Below are 13,920 nucleotides of genomic sequence, written 5' to 3'. Positions count from 1 at the left end.
TTATCTGCTGTCTCATTCAATGATAGTTTAGGAGCAGGCGTGGGAGGTTACAGTGGTGCAAACAACCCACCCTCAAAAGCAGAAGGGCAGAAGTGTCAAAGGAAGCACAGCCTAAATACATTCAGGGCCGGCGCATCCATTAGGCGAACGTCATTGGTCGCCTAGGGCACCGAGCCATAGGGGCGCTGAAGAGCAGCCACGTGGTGCCGGAAGCGGGGCCTATCCTGCTCACGACAAAGAGAAATGGAGACTGTGTGCTTCTCAGGGCTGCGAGCTGCTCGTGGCCCTGAGAAGCACACAGTTGGTGCAGAAACAGATAGGGGGGGGGGGGAGCTGACCAGGGGAGGGGGCGCGACCGGGAGTCGGGGGCAGTGCAAGGGTCACCTAGGGTGCCCAATACCCTTTCACCGGCCCTGAATACATTGCAGGTCATGAGAAAGCCTAGTTGGTAGCAGCAGGCTTACCCAGAAACCAGCCAAAATAGTGCCAGCAAGTTGCTGGTGGCTGGATGCTGTCTGGCAAGGCCCCAGGGATCTAGGAGGCCATATATGTTCTGGTTCCAGTGTTTAGATTATTTCAAAGCTTGATGATAAGACACAGGTGGGATGGGGTATGGGAGTGCTGGAAAATGGATTAAAGTATAAAATTGTATGTTTATCTACCAAGGAGGGTAGAGAACCAATGAGGAAGAAGACAATTTGACTTGAATAAGGTGTGATATCCTCCAAGTGCTTGAGCTGTTCTGACTGGCATTTAGGCTATGGCCTTCAAGTGTGTACAAGAATAACTGGGTAGCCTAGAGGGTCCAACTGGTGTTTACCTTCCATCATTTACTATATTACTATGCTCAGTAGGCTATCAGTTTATTTGCCTCCTGGTACTCACATTTTGACCCCTTTTTAAAACTATAGTATCCGCACATGTAGTACACATAGGGGTAGATTTTAAAACGTGTGCGCTTGTCCATGTGTATGCGCCAGGAAGCGCATGATATAAAATATGTGGGCTGTACACACTTGCATGCCTGCTTTTATAAGCCCCGCTCGCTTGTGCGGGCGGCACGCGCAGGGGGGCTGAATTTTGTAAAAGTATGCGCGGCGACAAAATTGGGCTTTCCCCCGTTCCCTCCCAGTCCGCTCCAATTAAGGAACTTCTGGGAGAAGACGTAGTTTGCGCACACCAGCTGACTGCCGGTGCATGCTTCCTATTATGCATTGTCACTTATGCGTGTGGCTGGGCACTTTCGAAAATGCACATGGCGCTCGCAGAGCCCAGCTACACCCATAAGTGATGATATTTGCGTACATGGTGTTGCGCTTTGATGGACGAGAGCACCAGGGGACGAAATGTGCACCCTTGCGGTGAAATGTCCTTGCCCTGAGCCTCAACCGAACCTGCACACTTCTTTGAGACCACCAATGCAATGGTGATCTCTGAATGATCCTACGATCGTTCCAAGTCCTTTTGGACTGCTGCTAGGGAGCGGCGGGAAGCAGCAGGTTGGACAGAGGACAAGGCAGACGAGGACAAGACACAGGTCGAGGATTCAGAAGATGAGTCAAGGCGTAGAGGAAAACTTGAAAGGAGTGCTGCGACGCCACACGCCCTACACACCCCAGCCAGGATGGTCACGGACCACGAGGGAGGCGAAGTAGCGAGCCTGGCATCGACTCAATTACATTAGAGTTCAAGATAGCAATAGGTACTGAAGAGAAGGACAGGAATCCAAGGAGGACAAGACAAGGATTCAGACGTGGATGAAGATCAGACATGGACGAAGGTCAGACATGGATGAAGACATGAACTCTGGCAAGGCAAGGCAAGGCAAGACAACTAAAATCATCAATACAACTCAGGATGTAGGAGATTCCGGATAGAGCGCTAACACCCACAGCCGGGAAGGAGGCTGCAGTGGCCAGAAGGACCCGCAGGCTATCCACTGGAGCACTGCCCGCCGGGGGCTAGGCGTAGCCGGAGTCCAGAACATTGGAGAGCTATGCAGACACATGAATATCCTTGGCTCCGATGATGGAGAAGACCCACCATCTCACTAGACACCCCAGCCGGGGAGGTCACGAACCACAGGGCTACAGCGTGCCCTACCAACCCAGCCGGGCTGGCTGCGGACCACGCTGGGAGGGATCCGACGAAGCCTTGGACATCAGACGAGGACTAAGCCGAAGAACATCAGGAGTGGAAGACATCAAGGCTAGGACGAACATCAGGATGGAAAGACATCAGGGCTGGAACAGAGACATCAGGATAAAGCTGGAATGGAGACATCAGGATACTGAAGACATCACGAAGACAAGAGACCAGGAACGAAGAACATCAAAGTAGTCAGGAACAAGGAATGGGATCCCAAGACAAGGATGCCAGGCAGGAGCAGGGATGAGAGATCCTCAGGAGACCAGCTCCAGAGGACAAGTTCCAGGGAGGAACTTACTCCTTGCGAAGGCAAAGAAGAACTGAGCTGAGGAGCCTTTTGTAGGCTGAAGCAGGAAACACTCTGGGAGGAGTCAGGAAGGGACCACACCTGCACTAGCCCTTTAAGAAGGGCAGCGAGGTGCAGCTTCGCCCCTTAGGAGGAAGCAGGAAGAAGAAGTCTGCAGGACCCTGGACAGTGGCCCTGCAGATGAAGCTGAAGCAGGAGGAGACGGAGCAGGCCACGCCAGGCCCTACGCTGGAGGCGGAGAGAAGGCAGCGTCCTGCCACTGAGGATCAGGCCTCCAGGCCTGCCGAGGATGATGTGGGTGGCGGCTCCTGCCACAGGAGAACACTGACGCCTGCGACCTCCAGGCCACAATGGAGAATGACATCGGTGGCAGCCTCTTGCTGCATAGGAGGCTGAAAGCAGCGGCCCCTCCTGGGCTGCGAAGAACCCCCGACACGGCTCCTGCCTTGCCAGCATGATGGCGGCCCTGGGCCGCAGGAACCAGGACGTCCTGTTGCAGTGAAGGGCTGGCTCACGGCGGCTCCCACCGCGCAGGAGACTCCAGAGGTGGCCTCCAGGCCGCGGAACGAGCGGAGATGTCGGCTGCCTCCAAGCCGTGGAGGTAAGAGCCTGCTCGCGGTTGCTGCCGTGAGCAGGGTTGCAACACAGGGCTGATTTAAAATTCGGCTGATATTATTTTAAAACAGTAATCTATAGTGGATTAAGCACTTTCTGGAAGGTAATGCCTTCTTTGAAGTACTGAAAGATCACAAGTGCAACCCCAGATGGAGTATTAGCCGGATGTTAATATAATTTAACAAAAATGTGCATTGTAACCTTATTATTTCTAAAGGCTAAACAACATTTTGCTCAATCAGTCAATCCGGTCTTTGAGTATCCCACCCCACACGCCCCCCAGCAGGTCTGGTATTGAGGATATCCCCACAATGAATATGCATGAGATATGCTTGCACCCAGTTGAGGCAGCGTATGAGAATCTCTCTCATGCATATTCACTGTGGGGATACACCCTATCCACAGCCACATCTGAAAGCAATCATATGTCATGATATTTTCTTCTGTGAGATATGAAAATCAATGTGCTGGGAAGGACACTGGAGGTGGGGTAAGGAGAATTTCAGAGCTACTCTCCTGTAGTGAACCTTGTAAATAGTACTGATCCTTCTTGCTGTCGCCCTTCTGTACGAAGCAATGTTTGAATAGGCTTCTGCAGTGCAGTGTTTTTCTATGGCTTAACCAGTCCTCCAACTTATTAAATAGTTAGATTAAACCATGATGGGAACCTCCTGTAATTATGCAACACAATAATGAGGTTGTGAAGCTTGATTTAGGGATCATTAACTGCATGAGTCCTTCATTAGGCATTTTAGTTTTCTGCTGGGAAGCCTGATCTCTGCCAGTCTCTAAGGATTTTTTTTCTTCTTTTGTAGGCCCCATAGCCAGTTTTTAGATGTCATGATAAAGCTGGAGCTGTGTAACCCCCAGAAACCTGAACACATCAACCAGCTTTGCCTTTCTCTTTACAAAATACTTTATTTTTTCTTGCCCATGGGTAATGAGGGCGTTTGAAAAGAAATAAAAAGCAAGAAGTGAAGATGTTACAGTTTATGAGACATTTAAGATTTATTAGTACATAAGAACTTGTTAAAATGCCCTGTAGTTGGTTGCATTATGACTTGACTCTAGTAGCCCAAAGGTGAGATTGTGCCTCTCACCTCTCATCCCACAATCTAGAAAAAACAGATTTTTTTTTTTAAATAGTGAATTAAGTGCTAAAGAAGGTGCCAGAATGGTAAAATTATTATATTTTTCTCAATCAATTTAAATGCACATCTGGAATAATACTCACTACTTATTTATATTCTGCTTTTTGGCACTTCAAAGCCGATTACATTCAGGTACTGTACGTATTTCCCTATCCCCAGAGGGCTTACAATCTAAGCTTGTACCTGAGGCAATGGAGGGTAAAGTGACCTGCCCAAGGTCACAAGGAGCACCAAGGAGATTTGAAGCTTGGCTTCCCTATTTTATAGCCTCCTGCTCTAAGCACTAGGTTACTCCTCCACTCTGAGAATATACTGCCTTTCTGTTTCACATCAAATTTTCAGAGTGAAATTCAGTTTCCCTGTTCATTAACTTCCTTTTCACTGAATCCACTTTGAGTTTTCCACGCACAGAACGAATATTTGGATGCATGTAGCAGCTATAGGTTTTAAAAGTGGCTTGTAGGACATGTTCGACAAACCTGCTTTTTCATGAGTCTGTTGAGTTGGGCCGGAGAGCGTCTTTTTCAAGAGATTTGCATATCATCCCCCTTGCATGTGTAATGAACTCAATTCAATTGAAAATTCTTTTTTAATCAGGCCAAGAAATGATGTCAGTGGAAGCAAACAACCCAGTGAGGCTTACGTTTTTTTATTTCCTTTTCTCTCTGTTTTTGATCTACTGAATTTTAGTGCTGGTGAAAAGGATAACGATCAAAGCTGAAATCCGCTATTTATCCACAGTGTGATTATGGCACAGGCAATCTGAGTACGGTCCATTTAATATTGGGCTATTCTAAGAAACATTATGTCTTTATGTTGAGTCAAACCTTTTGACTTTGGCTGAGATGGCTAGATAGTGCACATATTAGAGGTGCTTTTTCTGGTAACCAAACTGAGATCCCCAACTGGTCTCATAATTCACAGCTAAATTAATTACCATCTTGCAGTGATAGGAAACCACAAATACGTAATGCCAGCTCTATTATGTCTATAGATTTCACGCATATAAAAAGATCAGGATTGTCAGGGAGGAGGTCTGAAATACATCAGGATGTTATTCCTTTTGAAGAGACCTCCCCTCTGCACGCATCCCCACCACTTTCCTGAAGTACATTTTTTATTTCTGTGCTGGAAGGAGAAAAAAAAAATACAGTGGTAAAGTCATGACTTCTGAAAGATTAAAATCAGGATGCACACAGCACTGGAAGGTAGCACAGATAATGTTCTTAGCAGAAACGTTAAAATGTATCGCCATACCCTGGCCCCAAATAAATAAACTAACTTTCTTATCTAGTTCATGCCCGCCAGGAAAAGCTATAATTCTCTCTTTTTCTATCCTAATATATCCAACATGCTGTTTAAAAAAAAAAATCTCAGTTTAGCAGAGTAATCTAAACATCTTCAGTACATTTCTGCCTCAGCCACCCAATCACATCCCATCCCATCTCATCCTAATCTTTCCAACAATTAAAGGTTCAGATACACCAGGGAATATTTTAAGACTTTCATATTAAACAGAAGTTTCAACCATTCCAGCCTTTACCATAGGATTAATTAGTGTAACCCCTAACTTGGAGTGCAGAAACACAGCTGGTAGCCAGGAGTCCAACCTTTCATTGCTTTTGGAATTCTTGAAATATGTTCAAGCAGATAATGTAGTGAGCGGGACTCAGAGTATCACAAGATAACGTCTTTACTGGACAGGGAAACGTCTCCCCTCTGTAGCTGAACAGCTGCTCCCCTAAGCAAATGGCTTCCTTAGCCCAGGAGCAGCCTCCATTTCAGGTGAACTCAAAGCTTGGAATAAGTTATTCTATACCTGGGCTTTAATGGTTTCAATAATGCCAAATGTACTTAATTAAAAAATGTTGTTTCCTCAGGCTTCCATAGTAAAAATAGAGGCTTAAACAAAAATACAGGCTTCTAGGGATGTGAATCGTGTCCTCGATCGTCTTAACGATCGATTTCGGCTGGGAGGGGGAGGGAATCGTATTGTTGCCGTTTGGGGGGGTAAAATAGCGTGAAAAATCGTGAAAAATCGTGAAAAATCTAAAAATCTAAAAATCGCAAAACCGGCACATTAAAACCCCCTAAAACCCACCCCCGACCCTTTAAATTAAATCCCCCACCCTCCCGAACCCCCCCCAAATGAGTTAAATAACCTGCGGGTCCAGCGGCGGTCCGGAACGGCAGCGGTCCGGAACGGGCTCCTGCTCCTGAATCTTGTTGTCTTCAGCCGGCGCCATTTTCCAAAATGGCGCCGAAAAATGGCGGCGGCCATAGACGAACACGATTGGACGGCAGGAGGTCCTTCCGGACCCCCGCTGGACTTTTGGCAAGTCTCGTGGGGGTCAGGAGGCCCCCCACAAGCTGGCCAAAAGTTCCTGGAGGTCCAGCGGGGGTCAGGGAGCGATTTCCCGCCGCGAATCGTTTTCGTACGGAAAATGGCGCCGGCAGGAGATCGACTGCAGGAGGTCGTTCAGCGAGGGTTCCGGCGCCTCGCTGAACGACCTCCTGCAGTCGATATCCTGCCGGCGCCATTTTCCGTACGAAAACGATTCGCGGCGGGAAATCGCTCCCTGACCCCCGCTGGACCTCCAGGAACTTTTGGCCAGCTTGTGGGGGGCCTCCTGACCCCCACGAGACTTGCCAAAAGTCCAGCGGGGGTCCGGAAGGACCTCCTGCCGTCCAATCGTGTTCGTCTATGGCCGCCGCCATTTTTCGGCGCCATTTTGGAAAATGGCGCCGGCTGAAGACAACAAGATTCAGGAGCAGGAGCCCGTTCCGGACCGCTGCCGTTCCGGACTGCCGCTGGACCCGCAGGTTATTTAACTCATTTGGGGGGGGGTTCGGGAGGGTGGGGGATTTAATTTAAAGGGTCGGGGGTGGGTTTTAGGGGGTTTTAGTGTGCCGGCTCACGATTCTAACGATTTATAACGATAAATCGTTAGAATCTCTATTGTATTGTGTTCCATAACGGTTTAAGACGATATTAAAATTATCGGACGATAATTTTAATCGTCCTAAAACGATTCACATCCCTACAGGCTTCCACATTGAAAATACAGACAGACAGTAGCAAAAAAAAAAATAGTTTTAGCAGCAAAACAAATTCCTCTCTATCCAGAATTCAATCCTGGCAAAATCTAGTACAGTATCTCCGTAACAGCACAAGTTGCTTACCCAATTCAGATAAATGATGAGATTTCCATTAGATATGCTGGGTTCAACATTCAGCAATAGCTGGATAACTCACAAGTTATCTGATTAAATGCCAACTTTTCAATATTTTCCCCACTTATCTGCTAAAGTTTAGCAGGATTATGTAGGGGCATTCTGGGGCAGAGTTAAATTATCCAGGTAACTCTAGTTGTGCCATATAGTAGTCCTAAAACTAGCTGGATAAACTTATCTGGCTATCTTTAATATACTCTGCTATATTCAATATATGTCTGCCCCAGTAAATATCCCTCTAAAGTTAACTGGATAGGTTTATCTGGTTAACTTTGCAATCCAGCCAGTGGCTGAATATTGGCCCTGCTGTTCTTTCCTATGTTGTTCCCATGATATTTCCCAGGGGCTTTTTCAAAATGAAGCTAGGCGTTAAGCCTATGGGGCGGATTTTAAAAGCCCCTTCCGGATTTACGCAAGCAGGGCCCTCGCGCGCCAGCGCACCTATTTTGCATAGGCCGCCGGCGCGCGTAAAGCCCCGGGACGCGCGTAAGTTCCGGGGCTTTCGAAAAGGGGGCGGGAGGGGGCGTGTCCGGGGGCAGGCCCGGGGGCGTGGCGCCAGCCCAGGGGCGTGGTTGAGGCCTCCGGACCAGCCCCCGGGACCGGAGGACGGAGCGGGGCTGCCGGCCGACAAAGGTAGGGGGGGTTTAGATAGGGCCGGGGGGGGTGGGTTAGGTAGGGGAAGGGAGGGGAAGGTGGGGGGAGGGCGAAGGAAAGTTCCCTCTGAGGAAATCGGAGAGGCCTCGGAGGGAACAGGCAGCGCGCGCTGGGCTCGGCGCGCGCAGGTTGCACAAATGTACACCCCCTTGCGTGCGCCGACCCCGGATTTTATAAGATACGTGCGGCTACGCGCGTATCTTATAAAATCCAGCGTACTTTTGTTCGCGCCTGGTGCACGAACAAAAGTACGCGATCGCGTATTTTTTAAAGATCTACCCCTATGAGTAGAGTAACTGAATTACTCCCAATATGAGAAAGGTTTACCTTCACTGCTTTCTATACCAGGGCACAAGGCAACAGCAAACAGCTCAGGTACAAACTGAAACAACCTATAGATTAAATGGGCCCTCTGTCAATTCAGAAACTGAGATGTGCCATCCATAAGACGGATTGTTCCCTCTTATGCTGTTCCCCATTATTCTTCCCAGGGGCTCTTCAAAGGGAGCCCAGGACTAGAATACTATCTTCACTTCTTCCATGAAAATAAGATTTGCCCTACTAGCTTCTGTATCAGTAGGCCCTGACAGAACATAGAGTTCTGTTTGTGACAAAATGGCAGTACAGAATGAAGAGCAGACACCAGGGGCGGATTGCAGGAAAATATCGGCCAGGGGGATTTTTTCAAGACTGGCCCTAGGGGTATCTGATGCCCTCATGCACTTTCCCTGCAGCACATGTATCTTCCAGCCACGGCAGGATGAGCTCTGCCGTGGCCTTACAGGCCTCCAGGGCCAGTGGTAGATTTTTTGCTGTCTTGTGTGAACAATTACTGTGCTGACCCCCCCAACATCATTCAGTCTCTGGTCCGTGCCCTTCAAAAAAAGCCCAGCTCCCTCCAGCGTAATATACTTGCATAACCCCGAAAACCTACCCCTGCGTGCGCCGAGCCTATTTTGCATACGCTCGGTGGCGCGCGCAAGCCCCGGGATGCACGTATGTCCCAGGGCTTTGAAAAAGGAGCGGGAAGGGGGCGGGGCGGCAGTCCGGGGGCGGTCCTGAGTCCTCCGGCACAGCGGCTGTGCCGGTGTGCACTAGATACGCCTGCAAGAGGCAGGCGTAAAAAATAAAATAGGGGGAGATGTAGGTAGGGCTGGGGGGTGGTTTAGATAGGGGAAGGGAGGGCAGGTGGGGGGAACGAAAGAAAAGTTCCCTCCAAGGCCGCTCTGATTTCAGAGCGGCCTTGGAGGGAATGGGGAAAGCCATCGGGGCTCCCCTAGGGCTTGGCATGGGCAAGGTGCACAAGTGTGCACCCTCTTCCGCACGCTGACCCCGGATTTTATAACATGCACGCAAATGTACACCTGCCGCGCGCATGTTATAAAATCCAGGGTCAGCGTGTGGAAGAGGGTGCACACTTGTGCACCTTTCCCATGCCGAGCCCTAGGGGAGCCCCAATGGCTTTCCCCGTTCCCTCCAAGGCCGCTCTGAAATCTGAAATCAGAGCGGCCTTGGAGGGAACTTTTCTTTCGTTCCCCCCACCTGCCCATGTTCAAGAGAAGGGTATTAAGTACCCTAAGCAAACCTTTACAGTTTTGTGCACACACACACACACACACACACACACACACACACACACACCCACCCTCTATAGACACACACTCACAGTTCAATTATGCATTTATAACAGATTTTACGTGAAAAAAGAACATTCAAAAGTACAGTCTTCTGAGACAAAATATCACTTACAACATGATTATTATATTAATTGCACTGCTGTGATACCAACCAGAAAATCCTGCAAAAAAACATACTTGGAACTCCTATGGAATTACATTTTTTGTAATGTGTGCTGGGTGTGGGCTTGGCCCTCAGAAAGCCATGAATAAACAGAATTATCATTACAATATAGTAAATCCAACTACCCAACATGAAAAAAGCTATGTTCAAATTCTGGGGTCACCTCACCTCCCAAAAAATAATCCCCTCCACTGCTAAACATTTTGTGAGGTAACTCAAACCCCTGCAAACAAAAAAAAACCAAACAAAAATGGTGCCTAGAACCATGCCACGCCATATAACAGAACTAACTCTCAGGACTCAAATAACCACAACCTTGTGAAAAAGAAGCAATGCAAATACTACACCAGGCCCTAGAGCATGAATACTCCACCTACTGGGATAAAGAACAAGCCAGAGTGCTACAAATCTCTAAAGAGAAACTACACGCTAGCAGCAATACCGCACCTCAGTCACACACACAGGCAGAACACAGACCGACCCTTACCTAATACAGAAATAAAGGACTACAAATTAGAAATAGCAACATACAAACAAAGCCGAAATAGAAAGCCCGAGAAACCAGAACCTGAACAGTGGAATACTGAAGAAAGAGGAAAATACAAAATGATAAGAAATGCATATACCCAAAGATGGCATATTCCACTTGCTAAAATCTCAAAATATTTTTTTCGCCTTTGTTCTCTGTTCTTTTTATTTTTCTAATCAGTTGGTCCAGGTCTCTTTTTTTCACTTTCCCCTTGTCAGACTTTTCTTAATTCTTTCTCCAGGGTCACTCTTCTCTTTCTGCTTCTCTCTCCTATCTTCTTCCCTTCCTCTCTCTCAAACACACACACAAAGTCTCAGGCTTTCTCTCAAAGACTTCCTTACACACACAAGCTCTCACTCTCACATGTTCTACCACACACACAAGCTCTCGTTCACACACCCAGGCACCCATTCCCTCATTCAGATACCCAGGCAAATGCAAGGTGATGCATATAGGGAAAAATAACCCATGCTGTAGTTACAAAATGTTAGGTTCCATAGTAGGAGTTACCACCCAGGAAAGAGATCTAGGCTTCATTGTAGATAATACATTGAAATCGGCTCAGTGTGCTGCGGCAGTCAAAAAAGCAAACAGAATGTTGGGAATTATTAGAAAGGGAATAGTGAATAAAACGGAAAATGTCATAATGCCTCTGTATCTCTCCTTGAGTACCATGTACAATTCTGGTCACCGCACTGCAAAAAAGATATAGTTGCGATAGAGAATGTACAGAGAAGGGCGACCAAAATGATAAGGGGAATGGAACAACTCCCCTATGAGGAAAGACTAAAGAGGTTAGGACTTTTCAGCTTGGAGAAGAGACGGCTGAGGGGGATATGATAGAGATGTTTAAAATCATGAGAGGTCCAGAACAGGTAGATGTGAATCAGTTATTTACTCTTTCAGATAATAGAAAGACTAGGGAACACTCGATGAAGTTAGCATGTGGCAGATTTAAAACTAATCAGAGAAAATTGTTTTTCACTCAACACACAGTTATGCTCTGGAATTTGTTGCCAGAGGATATGGTTAGTGCAGTTAGTGTAGCTGGGTTTAAAAAAGGTTTGGATAAGCATTTGGAGAAGTCCATTAACTGCTATTAATCAATCTGACTTAGGGAATAACCACTGCTATTACCGGCATCAGTAGCATGGGATCTACTTAGTGTTTGGGTTCTTGCCAGGTTCTTGTGGCCTGGTTTGGCCTCTGTTGGAAACAGGATGCTGGGCTTGATGGACCCTTGGTCTGAACCAGTATGGCAATTTCTTATGTTCTTATTTACCCATGCAGATTCCCAGACGCCCATGCAAAAACCCAGGCTTCCAGGTGTTTGCTTGGGAGCCTGGGTGTGAGAATGGCCCATGCAAACATCTAGGCTTCCATTCTTACACCCAGGCTCACCACAAACCCCTTCTTCACCGCGACGGGGATGAGCTCCCATGGCGGCCTTGTTTCGACAGGGGATCTTTGCCACCATGGGGAAGGGCTCCTGTGGTGGTCTTTTTTTTGGCAGGGGGTCTTCACTGCCAAGGGAATGGGCTCCCATGGGGGCTTTTTTTCAATAGATGTCTTTACCGCCATGGGGACAGGCTCCCATGGTGGCTTTGCTTCAGCGGGGGGGGGGGGGGGGTTGCAGCCATGGGGATGGTGGCAGCCTTGTTTTGGCGGGGGGGTGGGTGTCTTTGCTGCCACAGGGAAATGCTCCCGTGGCAGCCTTGCTTCGTCGGGTCTTCTTCAGCGCCCCGCAGCCTCTCCTGCTGCTGCTGCCGCCATCCCAAGTGTGCTGGGAAGTTTAAAAAAAAAATCACGTGATGGGAGTGACCGGCCCACCGGGGGAAGCCCGATCCCCCAATAGGGCAATCCGCTCCTGGCAGGCACTTACTGCAAGCCTTACCTTTCATACCCAGTAGATGTCACTGTTGACATCTTCAGAGCTTAAAGGCACAGCCTCCTGTTCCCACTCTATTGCATGAACTGCTACCAACCCTTGTTCTATATGGGTAGAGGTTAAGTATGACAAGTTGGGACCAGCGTCAGATTAGTTATAATTGAATAGGTAGAAATAAAATTTTATCTGCAGCTATGCAAGTCAGAATATTAACTGTCCCTAGTACATTTTCCTTTGAAAGCCGAAACGAGTCAAACCACCATGCAATGGAAACCTTAAATGTTATCTCTGAGTTCTGGATGTTAGCATAGAGTAAATTCATACAAATTGGCTACATATTCCCATAGGCAGTGCGAAGTGATTAAAATAAGCTTATTGAAATGGCCTGGTACTTTCTTATACTCCTACTACTGCTTTTAAAGCTGATTTTACTTTTGTACCTGGGATTTATCACCGAAGAGGATCAAATCCCTGTGCAGAAATAGTGACACACCATAAAGTACTCTGTATATACAGCACTTGATTAAATTCCATGAAGTCCTCATATTCATCTTTTTTTCCTTTCCTTGGCTGCGTTTTTGGTTTTGTCTCCTTGCCAGCCAACCTCCTTCACTCCACCTGCTCCCTCTGCTGCAAATAAATTGCCAGAGCGAGCTAATGAACCAAGCCAGATGAAAAATATACAGAAAGGGATCATCACTCTCACTGGCTAAATAATTTCATCTGGGCTTCAGTTTCTACTGGAGAGGTTTTCGAAGACCTCACTGAGTGCATGCATGCATGGTGTAACGTTACTGTCCTTGAAAGGATGACTAGAGCAAAAAAAATCATTCTCGGGCGGTGCCGCAGAGCAGCTTCGGTGGGTAACAGCAAGAAATGATGATCTTTCGCAAGCAAAATGAATTCATAGAATAAATTGGGTCCCCTTTTCAAAAAAATTGGCTGCAGGCAGGAAGATCTTTCTTTAAGAACCTAGCCATGGTTTTTACTGCGGAGTTTTTTGTTTGCTTTTTTTTCTTTTTAAACTCATTACATTAATCAGATATTTGCTTGGTTCATTTGTCCTTTACATTGTGCTTGGATGAGTTATGGGGTGCGTGACAGAAGCTCAGATGCACTGGCTATGTAAAGCTTGATGAAAATGTAAGCTTTCTGCTCTCAGAAATGAGATCAGGCCCTATCAACCCCTGTGATCCCAAGTGACTGTTGTAGGGGTTCGTGCATGAATCTGATGCAGTTCTGAACGGTGCTAGAATTCTGGGCTGGGGTCAGTATTTTAGCAGCAGACAAATGTAGCAGCTGGTGCTAAAATGGTGAGGATTTATGATATTCTAAAATGGATGTGGTATAAGCAGCACTGGCAATGTGCTGCTATGTTGAGGACAGATTAGGTTAAAGAGTTTGCCCTAGAAAGAAGACAGAAAGAAGGTAGGAAACTTTACCTAGGCAGACAATTTTGTAAAGTTAGCCTCAAACTTTGAAAATATCTTCTAAAGGCTGGGAAAATAAGCAGATTAACATGACAATCGACCATTTTTTCAGCAATAACTGGGAATTCCATAGCACAGTTTCCTGCATCTATTGTAGTGACAAC

This window comes from Rhinatrema bivittatum, chromosome 5 (genome assembly GCF_901001135.1).
Source record: "Rhinatrema bivittatum chromosome 5, aRhiBiv1.1, whole genome shotgun sequence".
NCBI classification, from domain to species: domain Eukaryota; kingdom Metazoa; phylum Chordata; class Amphibia; order Gymnophiona; family Rhinatrematidae; genus Rhinatrema; species Rhinatrema bivittatum.
Note: the sequence above shows the minus strand (reverse complement) of the source record.